General features: G+C 35.4%; 1 long non-coding RNA gene across 1 annotated transcript; it reads right to left on the bottom strand.

Moving 5' to 3' along the window:
• Positions 1 to 3,520: 3,520 nt before the first annotated feature.
• Positions 3,521 to 8,843, bottom strand: LOC137212180 (uncharacterized). The gene is made up of 4 exons (XR_010937385.1): positions 8,729 to 8,843; positions 7,511 to 7,560; positions 5,376 to 5,411; positions 3,521 to 4,450 (listed from the first exon to the last, which is right to left on the bottom strand). It is a non-coding gene; the product is annotated as an uncharacterized lncRNA (long non-coding RNA).
• Between the last annotated feature and the right edge of the window lie 1,418 nt (positions 8,844 to 10,261).

Raw genomic sequence — 10,261 nt, 5'->3', positions numbered from 1 at the left:
CCCAGAATTCAAGATAGCCTGCACTTTGCAGGAGAAAGTTACCACGATTCCAGTGATGAGAAGGGAGGGAAAAGGCATGCTTCAGAAGCCCTGAAAAATGATAGCCCCCTGCTAAGCATGCCTCAGCCACAATTTGTCTCACTGAGTTAAAGATGGGTAACATACCTGTCCCTGGCAGTGGCTCAACAGTGCTTACACTTGTTTCCTCACCACAGCATGATGGAAATTGTGCTGCTCTATCTCTTTCAGAGGACATATCCTTTTACTACAAGAGCTCTGGAAGTATTCTGGCCATTCCCCTGGTGGAGGATTCTAAGGCTGAGAAGCTGCTGGATTCTGAACTGTGGTTCTGGTAGAAATGGAATAGACTGCTCCTAAGCCAGAGCCTTGGGAAAAGCTGAGGCAGAGGACAGGCATGGACTGAGTTGAAACTCTGTGTCTACTTGGGGTGCTAGAGGGGCTTCAGAAAGGACTAAAGGAGTACCCTGGGTGCTTTGCCTATACCCATCCACCATATTTTAGCTAATAAAGGAGGCATAGCTTTTCTCAGACTCTCAGAGCCTCTATAAGACTTGTTTATTAATAGGTAGGAATTCAAGTCAAGTCAGGAACTTGTGTTATTGGACTAGTGTTTCTTCAAGCTCCAAGTTGTTCAGAAATCTTCTCACCCTTATGACACTATACGTCTTATTGTAGAGTCAAGATTTTTGACCTTAAGGACAATAATAGAAGATAGCAAATGACTAAATGCCAAGATGAATGATTCCAGCAATACATGCTTGAATAATTTGGAAAAAAGAAACTCAACGTGGAACAATTTGGGTGGGTTATTTCTGAGCAAGGCTTTATCAAGAAAAAGAAACTTGAACCCAGTATGAGCTGAGTACACAGAAAGGAGGAGAGGGTGGAGATTTGGGGCCTCAGGAATGAGCATGTGAGGAAGGCATGGGATGAACTGGACCATAGGCTGTGCAGGGTCATTCTCTCCCCCTACCCTGGTGCCAACAGAGACCAAGAGTCCTGCCCAGAGGACAGCTCACATAGTCTAGAGTTGGCTTCCTGAAAAAGACACTTAAGGCAATTGGATTTTCATTCTGTCAATAATAAGAGCTTCCTGAAGAAGCTAAAAAAGCCAATTTAGATCAATTGGAAGAATTACATTACATGACAAATGAAAGGAAGCACCATTTTCATATAAAGACGTATTGTAGCCACTGTCTCCCTAGGCATTAATCTTGTAATTCTATCAAAAAAACAAAATAATTAACTTTGCTCAGCCTTATTCTTGAATAAAACAATTTTTGTATAGCTCATGAGTTGGTGACTCTCTGTTTATTTATTTTAATCTTTAAAGGTGAATTATTGTATCACAAAGGAGAGATAGATTAACATAAGTGAAGACTTTAGAGGGGGACACACATGGGTATGAACCCCAACTCTGCAAACTACCAGTTCTGAGACTTTGAGCAAAAAAATGACAGTTATGTGGAATACAATAGTTGCCTAACAGAAATGATGGGACATTAAGTAAGATGATGTAAAAAACATACCTGACACATGGTAGTCATCCAATAAATGGGAACTAATGTTATTCTTACCTAATTCTGTAAGCATTTACTCTATTTGTTGGGGTTGTGAGAGAGACATCATATCAAAATCCTTAATTATTTTTCTCTTTATTTTCTCTTGACTTTCTATTATTTTTATGCTAGTGAGTCCAAGCCACTGTTGAAATTAACCCTAAAATGCCACAGCCTAAATATTGTCCAAAACTCTCCACTGGCTGTGAATAGACCAAACCTAGATCAAATAAACATAGGATATGCAGGTTAGGTAAATCCAGGGCTTAAAAACTTCAGTTAATTTAATACAAGTAAAAAAAAAATTATCCAACTAGTTGACCCAAAAGAAGAACTAGCTGGATTGACTGAATTTTTAACTTATCAACAAGTTGAATTAGAATTATATCATTACCATCTCACATGGGTTGACCAGAAATCTGTATGTGGTCAAATCATTAAGGTCAGAGACAGTAGATCTCCAGTTTTTTTTTTAATCTCTCTGAACTGCTTGATAGCTAGCTAGTAGTCGCATGTGGGGGAAAAAAAAGACTGGTTTAGTTACAACTAGAGAACTGGAGTAGGCACCTACGTATGGGTGTGGTTGGAGAGTCAGAACATCACTACCAGCCAGGAAGATTCTCATGAGCTTTATAGCCTATAGCTTGTACAACAGATTTTTTTAATTCCTCACATTTACCATACTGAGAATGTTTAGTCAGATTGCACCTGCCATACCAACATTCTGATGTGTTCCCTCACTTCTTCTCTATTGAGGATCACTTATACACAAAGTGATGTAGTTGCCAAGAAAGCTGTTATCTCGAGCCTCTAGAAATGTGGGCTCTAGAATAAAGAGTATATTGGTTCTGCTTTACTCTCTTTTGGCTAGGCTACATCTAATTCATTCCCTTTAAAAGGATTACTGGCAAACTAGAAAGAGGAAGAAGACTCAAATCCTGCTATATGACAAATGATTGAAGAAACAAAGCTATTTAACTTGGATAAGAGTGCAGTGTGAGGAGGAGGATCTTAATTCCTAGTTGTCACTATTTGACATTTGGCCATCCCTTTATTAGAATAGGGCTGACAATAGTGATAATGACAAAGGCTAACTTACACTGAGCATTTATTATGTTACAGGCCATGTTCTAAGCTATTAAGTTTTACGTCACTTAATCCATATAAAATCTAGGAGGAATACACTATTATTGCATCCATTTTACAAATGAGAAAACCAAGGCACAGGGCACAAAGAGATTAAGTAACTAGTCCATAGTCAAACAGTAAATTGAGGTGGCACTTAACTCCAGAGCCCATACTTATATTTGTTTCTTATGGTCCTGGTGAGTGAGAAGGGTAGTCATTTTGTGGGAACAACCGTTTAGTGACTTAAGCAAGTGGATGTTGAAACATATGGGAGAAGTAATTACCAAGGCAATTAGGTGAAATAAGCCTGCTGGGATTTCCTCCCTCAAGGATTTACTTGTTAGGGTTGACAGACCTCTCTTTCTCTACGCTACAGTATGTAGAAGCCCTGTGGTGAGATGTAAACTGTGTGGACCAGATTCAGTACTGATTCTGTTGCTTCTTAGCTATGTAACCTTGGAAATAAAAGTTGCTTACATCTTATGCCTCTCTAGAAGATGTCCTTTAAAATATCAACTTTAAGAAGTTATACACAGACATATAAAACAAACTTATGGTTACCAAAGGGGAAAGGTGGGAGTGAGGAATAAATTAGGAGTTTGGGATTAACATACACACACTATTGTATATGAAGTAGATAATTAACAAGGTCTACTATATAGCACAGGGAACTTTACTCAATATTCTGTAATAACCTATATGGGAAAAGAATCTGAAAAAGAATAGATATATCTATATGTATTTGGGTTGGTTAAAAAGTTCCTTTGTTTTTTTAAGCAAAATAAAAGACACATTTTTCATTTTCACCAAGAACTTTATTGAACAACGTATTCACCCTTTTGTTCCACTACCTTCTGCCATTTTCACACAGCTTCATAATTCCATCTTCCCAAAGCTTTTTATCTTTTTGAACAAAGAACTGTTCCAGGTGCCTTTTACAGTCTTCCAGGGAACTGAAATTTTTTCTATTAAGAGAATTTTGTAAAGACCGAAATAAATGGAAATCTGAAGGCACATGTCTGGTGAATATGGCGGATGAATCAGAACTTCCCAGTCAAGCTGTAACAGTTTTTGCCTGGTCATCAAAGAAACATACAGTCTTGCGTTATCCTGATGGAAGATTATGCATTTTCTGTTGACTAATTCCGGATGCTTTTCGTCAAGAGCCGCTTTCAGTTGCTCTAATTGGGAGCAGTACTTGGAATGAATTGGTTGGTTTTCCAGAAGGAGCTCATAATAGAGGACTCCCTTCCAATCCCACCATATACACAACATTACCTTCTTTGGATGAAGACCGGCCTTTGGTGGTGTTGGTGGTGGTGTATTTCGCTTGTCCCACAATTTCTTCCATTCCACATTATTGAACAGTATCCACTTTTCATCACCTGTCACAATTTGTTTTAAAAACAGAACATTTTCATTATGTTTAAGTAGAGAATCGCATGCAGAAATGTTGTCAAGAAGGTTTTTTTCACTTAACTTATGTGGAGCCCAAACATCAAAACGATGAACATAACCAAGATGGTGCAAATGATTTTCAGTGCTTGATTTGGATATTTTGAGTATGTCAGCTATATTCCATGTGGTATAACATTGATTGTTCTCAATTAATGTCTCGATTTGATCACTATCAACTTCAACTGGTTTACCTGACAATGGAGCATCGTCCAGCGAGAAATCTCCAGCACAAAACTTCGCAACCACTTTTGACACTTTCGATCAGTCAGCACCTTCTCCATTAACTGCACAAATATTTTTTTGCATTTCAGTTGTGTTTTAACCTTTCTTGAAATAATAAAGCATAATATACCGAAAATGTTGCTTTTTTCTTCTAACTTCAACATTAAAATGGTTACACAAAAATTCACCAATTTTTATGTTTTTTTTTAATGTACACTGATATGACAGCTGTCACAGTACAATCTAACAAAATTACTCTGAATAGAGTTAAAGATAATTAAGCACTACTAGAGTCATCTTATGGAAAAATCCGAACGAACCTTTTGGCCAGCCTAATATATCTGAGTCACTTTGCTGTACACCTGAAACTAACACAACATTGTAAATCAACTATACTCCAATATAAAATTAAAAAATTTAAAAATAAGTTATGCAATTAATACTATAGTTATCTTTAGAAGATGAATAATCACAATCTCTTCTTATTGACATTAAGCTGATTTTCTAGAATATCCTGTATATAAACTCAGAATATACAGGACTCAGGGAGAAAGACTTTTGTAGGAACAACTCTGGAAGACTGGGATGCTTCCACTCTGAATGAGATGGGAGTTTTTGTCTGGATCATTATCCTTCACCTATGAAAAAGCTAAAGCTCAGGATGCCAACTACACTACATAATATGGGATCATAGATAACAGCAGTAATTCTCAGTGTTGCATTTCCAAAACCACATTCTGAGGGATGTTAATAAGTTCTTCCTGAGAAAGGGTCTCTGAAACCAAATTCATTTGGGAAATGTTCCTACTAGGCGCCCCTCTTATGGGGTCAAAGGAGCAGTACCTGATGAAAGATTCTAAGGATCCTCAGTAAAAACAATTACTTAATCTTGTAACTAAAGAATCCCACAATATGATTATGCAGGATTTATTCCCGGAATGCAAGAGGGATTCAATATAAAGAAATTTGTCAGAGTAAACCACTTACCAATATATTTTGGTAGAAAAATAACACCCATTGATTCTAAAAAGGAATTTGAAATACACAAGCCATAGTTATTGAAAATTTTTATAAGATAGGAATAAAAAGAAATATTTTAAATAAAATAAATATATACCTAAATAAAAACACATTATAATGAATAGCAAAATAAAATGGTTTCAATTAAAAAGAGGAAATGGACATGAATGGTTGCTATCATCATTAATTTTACATTTCCTTGGAAGTTTTAACACATTCAATAAGAAAACAACATGAAATAACTGATATAAGCATAGAGTGAGAAGAAAGTTTTATCTTGTTTTACCAAACAAAAACCAAGATACTTTGATAAAACTTACCAGAATAAGTTTGGAAAAGTAACCACATGCAAGATAAAATAAAGTTATCAAGAAATTTTCTTTCATCTACCAGTAGCACCCACGTATGGAAATGGGAAAATTTAGTTGACTTAAAATGGTAGCAAAATCTATAAAATGTTTAACTAAATTCAGCCAGAAAGGCGTAGGACCTGTATGGAAAGAACTATAAGATGTTAGAGAATGGACTTGAGGACATGGGGAGGGGGAGTGGTGAGCTGGGACAAAGTGAGAGAGTGGCATGGACATATATACACTACCAAATGTAAAACCGATAGCTAGTGGGAAGCAGCAGCATAGCACAGGGAGATCAGGTGCTTTCTGACCACCTAGAGGAGTGGGATAAGGAGGGTGGGAGGGAGGGAGATGCAAGGGGGAAGAGATATGGGGATATATGTATATGTATAGCTGATTCACTTTGTTATAAAGCAGAAACAAATACACCATTGTAAAGCAATTATACTGCAATAAAGATGTTAAAAAAATAAATTTAATTTAATTTAAAAAAAGGTGTTATTAAAAGCATAGCAATAAGATATGAATAAAAAGGAAAGGCATACCATGTTCTTGAAGGGAAAGATAATATTAACTTATCAATTTAATACAATTCCATTTAAAATTCTTGCTTTTTAAAATTAGATAAAATCACCGTAAAATTAATATGATGAAAAAAATGTCCAAGAGGATCCAAGGTAACTGAGAAAGAATAATGAGAGAAGTCTTACTTGTAGATACCAACACACGCCAAAAGTGTGATCAGATCAATATGGTATTGGTATAAGAACAGATTTGTAAATAGAATAAATAACTCAGAAGCAGAACATACAGTATATATATGGTGTTAAATATGCATTTAAGTTCAGTAGAAAAAGGGTGGGATAATTTTTTAAAAGAATCTACACATTTTCTCTTCATCTAGAAGAAACACATGGAACCCCATTATAACACTGGTGATATTCAAAAATTAATTACAGATTGATTAAAGATTGAAATGTGAAAAAATAAACAATTACATCTTTGTAAGAAATATTTTGGAAACTACTGGTACAATGTAACCTAGCTAAGTCTTTTACTCTAAAAGCTATAAAATAATGGTAGAAATTGTTAGCTATATAAAAATTAATAAAAATTGTATGGGAAAAGATGTCATACAGAAAGTCAACAGACACACTGTAGACTTGAGTAAAGAGAATTTATAACCCAGAAAGGTTTTGATATGCATGCTAAACAGAAATGATTAAAAATTTAAAGAGTAGGCAAAAATATATAAAAATATATAAATATAAATTCCAGTAGAAGTGTCAATTTTGTACATGAAAAGATGATCAAATGCACTCCTAGTCAGGAAAATGCAAATCAAAAGGAATAATGAGCTATTACTTTATGTCTATCAGAACAGCAAAAATGTTTTAAAACACTGTAGCAGATTTTTCCACTAGAATGAAAGCTCCAAGGGAGAGTGATATTTTTGTCAGTTTTATTCACTGCCACAGCCTTGGAGTCTAAAATAGATGCTGAAAAAATAGTAGGATGCTTATTCAACATTTGTGAAATGAGCAACGGGCATAGCTAACAATTGTACCACACTTACTATGTGCCAAGCAGTAATTGCTCTGCAGGTAGTAATTCATTTCATCTTCACAACACTCTTAATAAGGTAAGTGCTATTTTTCCCATTTTACAGATGTGAAATCTGAGGTACAGCTTTCACAAGCAGCAGAGCTAGGAATGGAACCCAGGCAGTCTGGCACCAGATTTTCTTACCTGACAGCAAGGCCATATTACCTCTCCCCACATCCATACATCTGGTTGGGCTGTAGGGAAAGAACATAGCCTTTTTATGGAAAGCAACCTGGCAGGAATTCCACTCCTAAAGGCAAAAATACCAAAAAGAAAGGATATGTGCAAGGATGTTTATCACCCCATTGTTCAGTGAGGAAAATAGAAACAAAGGGAACGGTTGAATGATTTATGGTTAATACACAGCACAGAATAGTGTGCAGCTATGAAAATAGAAAAAATTGAGTTATGACGGTTGACTTGGATCAATGTCAATAATTAAGCCTTGTAGAAAAAACAACATGCTGAAATAGAAAAATAATGTGACTCCCATTTTGATAAAAAAAAAAAGACAAAAACCATATCTGTGCCTTGTGTGTGTGTGTGTGTGTGTGTGTCTTTGTATGATTACATTAGTAGAGAAACACTTCCGGGTTGTTAAGATGGGTATGCAGGGTATTAGGGCTGGGTACGGATGTGAGTGGAATAAGGAAAGTAGAAACTAAGCCAAAATTGAAAAAATAAAGACTGTACTTTAAAAATGTATTTGATCACATTTATTCACTTGTATAAAATTATTTATAACAAAAATAAATTGAAAATGCCTATTCACATTTGTTGTTCCTATTTTTAAAGTGGATTGATTTTCTCATTTTTGAGTTGTAAGAGTTGTATATATATTCCAGATACAAGTCCTTTATTAAATGTGTTTATTAAAAATCTTGTTTCCCAGTTTGTGGCTTGCCTATTAATTTTATTAATGCTATCTTTTGAAAAGTGGAAGATTTAAATTTTGATGTTATCCAAATTATCAATTTTTCTCTTTTATGTTCAAGTGCTTTTCATGAGTTGTCTGAGAAATATTTGCCTACCTCCACAGTCACAAAGCTTTTCTCCTATGTTTTCTTGTAAAAGTTTTCCTTTTATGTTTGTTCATTTCTAGTTAACTTTTATATATGGTTTGAGGTAGGGGCTAACATTTGTTTAAAAACTTTAGTCATCAGAGAAATGGAAATTAATATCACATTGAGATACTACTACAAATCAACAGAATGGCTAAAATTAAAGAGCCTGACAATATAAGTGTTATCAAAGATGTTAGCAACTGGAACTCTCATACATTACTGATGGGAAGTAAATGTTACAACCACTTTGGAAAAGAATTTGACAATTTCTTATAAGCTTACTGTGTGATCCACTTACCCTGTGTCCCAACAATTCCACTTCTAATTATTTGCTTGAGGAAATAAGACCGTAGATTCACACAAAAACTTGTAAGTAAATCTTCATACGGTTTTATTCATAACAGCTCCAAACTGGAATTAACCCAAATGTCCATCAACAAGTGAATGGATTAAAATAACTTGTACATCCATAATACTACTCAATAATAATTTTTTTAAAAAATGAACTACTGATTCAGGCAATAATATGGATGAATCTCAACATTATGCTGGCTGAAGAAGCCAGATATAAAAAGGTACATATATGAAAATGTCAAAAGGTACAAACTTCTAGTTACAAGATAAATACTAGAGATGTAAAGTACAACATGATGACTATAAATAAAACTGCTGTATGATATAGAGGAATGTTGTTAAGAGAGTAGATCCTAAGAGTTCTCATCACAAAGAAAAAAAAAGTTTTTTCTTTTTTTGTATTTGTATAAGATGATGGGTGTTAACTAAACTTATACATTCATGGTATATGTAGTCAAGTCATTATGCAGTACACCTTAAACTTACACAGTCCTGTATGTCAATTATATCTCAGTGAAACTGGAAAAAAATTAAAAATAAAAGAATAAAAGCATACATAGGGCTTCCCTGGTGGCGCAGTGGTTGAGAGTCTGCCTGCCAATGCAGGGGACATGGGTTCGTGCCCCGGTCTGGGAAGATCCCACATGCCGTGGAGCGGCTGGGCCCGTGAGCCATGGCCACTGAGCCTGCATGTCCGGAGGCTGTGCTCCACAACGGGAGAGGCCACAACAGTGAGAGGCCCACATACCAAAAAAAAAAAAAAAATTTACTTTTCATGTATATGAAATCAGACAAGTGGAGTTACGTAGCGGAGGACAGGGGAGGATTAATTGCAATGTTCACAAGGGTGAGCTTTTTTGGAGTAATGGAACTTTCCTTTATCATGACTGGGACAATGATCACACACTTGTGTACATTTGTCACACTGCTTGAACTGTACTCTTAAAATGGCTCTATTTTATTATAGGTAAATCATACTTCACTAAAATAAAATGTAGGAAAATAAATTCTTAAAATAAAATGCACAAATAAAATAAATCCCTAATGAAGACTCTCTGCCACCAAAACTATTTGTGATCTATTCTGATTTTTGGCCTTCTCTGATTCTTGCCAAACTGCTCATAACTATTAAGGATAAATTCCTTTCCAAATGGATTCAAAGCAACTGATCCAATTTTTTTTTAGAGGGGAACCCTCTACTCCTCCGAAAATTTAGATCCATTTATTTCCTGGGCATTTTTCATAAACCATAAATGTCCATCTTGAGAAATTGCAAGGGTGAGTTTCTTGAGTTAATATCCATCTGAGTAGTGGGCATATTTTTGGCTCCCAGAAACAGCTATTGACCATTGCGATATAATTCTTAACATGTTTTAATGAAATAGGTAGTGTTTTATAAAGAATTCATGAAACTGCCTCTTGTTACCAAGTGATCCATGGAAGCTCAGTGTAGACCCTGTTCTGTGCCCCAGTGGAG

This window comes from Pseudorca crassidens, chromosome 2 (assembly GCF_039906515.1).
Source record: "Pseudorca crassidens isolate mPseCra1 chromosome 2, mPseCra1.hap1, whole genome shotgun sequence".
Lineage (NCBI taxonomy): Eukaryota > Metazoa > Chordata > Mammalia > Artiodactyla > Delphinidae > Pseudorca > Pseudorca crassidens.
This window is presented reverse-complemented; position numbering and strand designations above follow the sequence as displayed.